The 1,614-nt window shown below is 41.0% G+C and overlaps 1 non-coding gene across 1 annotated transcript; it reads left to right on the forward strand.

Annotated features, from left to right (window-relative positions):
- Positions 1 to 1,023: 1,023 nt before the first annotated feature.
- Positions 1,024 to 1,129, forward strand: LOC140876765 (small nucleolar RNA R71). Its single transcript, XR_012148999.1, has one exon. It is a non-coding gene; the product is annotated as a small nucleolar RNA R71 (small nucleolar RNA).
- The last annotated feature ends 485 nt before the right edge of the window (positions 1,130 to 1,614 follow it).

Genomic DNA, 1,614 nt, shown 5'->3' on the forward strand with positions numbered 1-1,614 from the left:
TTTGCATAATGTGGCATCTGCTCCAAAACATCAGCAAATGGAATATTAATATGAATTTTCTTGAAGATGTCAAGAAACTTAGAAAATTTGTCATCCAACGCTTTCTTCTTGAACCGCTGAGGATATGGCATAACAGCTTTTGGCACAGGCGGTTTCTCAGGAACAACTGCAGACTTGCTAGAATTTTAGCTATCAGAATTTTTGAACTCCACCACAATCTCTTCAATTTCCTCATCATCCACTGCCTTTGGGTTATCAGTCCCAAGTTCTTTACCACTTCTAAGAATAACAGCCTTGCATTGCTCCCTAGGATTAACCTCAGTGTTGCTAGGAAATGCGCCTCTCTGCTGATTATTCAATGCATTCTCCAGCTGACCAATTTGTGTTTCAAGATTTTTTATAGAAGCGCTCACATTGGTCAAGTGTGTCTCCATACCCAACTTATTCTCATTCCTCTTAAATCTTGTAGAAGACTCTGAAATAAAATTATGCAACAAATCTTCCAAAGGTGCCTTACCCTCACCATTCTGAGTATTGAACCCCGGTGGATGATTCAACACATTCTTATTGTTTGCATATGAAAAATTCTCATGATTACGCAAACTAGGGTGATACTGATTGGGTACAGGATTACCTCGATAATTGTTGTAATTCTTGTTGTTCACATATTGAGCTTGCTCCACACACTCAAATCCATCAGCAGAATTTACGGCATTCGCCAGCGATGTTATCTCCGTAGAACTTTGATTCCCTTTGGTCAGTGCAGCCAACTGTGTAGAAATAGTAGTCATCTGAGCAGTCAAAGCAGTAAATGCATCAACCTCATGAATTCCAGCAGCAGGCTTCCTTATTGCAGATCTCTCACTCGGCCACTGATAACTGTTAACAGTCATTTGCTCAAGCATCTCATAAGCTTGTTCAGGAAATTTAGAAAATATTGAACCTCCAGCTGCAGCATTCACCAAAATACGAGTTGGCCCATTCAAACCATTGTAGAATAATTCGATCTGTTCCCAGTCCGGAAAATTATGGTTTGGGCACTTTCTAAGCAACTCCTTGTACCGCTCCCAGGCTTCATACAACTGCTCGAAATTTTGCTGTTTGAATGTAGTAATCTCTATTTTCAACTGAGCCGACTTAGCAGGCGGGAAATAATTAGCCAGAAATTTGGAAGCCATATCATCCCATGTAGTGATACTCCCAAGAGGTAGTGATTGCAACCAACTACGAGCATTGTCCATAAGAGAGAACGGGAACAATCGTAGTTTGATTGTGTCCTCAGTAACACCATGAATCTTTACTGTGTCAGCAATCTCTAGAAAAGTACGCAGATGCAGATTTGGATCTTCAGTAGCTGCACCCCTAAACTGATTCTGCTGCATCATATTAATCAGAGCTGGCTTCAACTCAAAATTATTCGTCGTGATGTTCTGCCGAGCTATCCCAGAATAATGAGTATTGATCACCGGTCGAAAGTGATCTCTGATCGGCACCGGAGCATTATTGACAGCTCTTTCTCTTTCTTCAGCCATTAGTTGCAACTCTTATCTTCTAGTCTTTCGCAAAGCTTTATCAGTTTTCTCGATCTCCGGATCAAAGAGCAGTGAGTCGTAA

Source organism: Henckelia pumila, chromosome 1 (genome assembly GCF_033568475.1).
Source record: "Henckelia pumila isolate YLH828 chromosome 1, ASM3356847v2, whole genome shotgun sequence".
Lineage (NCBI taxonomy): Eukaryota > Viridiplantae > Streptophyta > Magnoliopsida > Lamiales > Gesneriaceae > Henckelia > Henckelia pumila.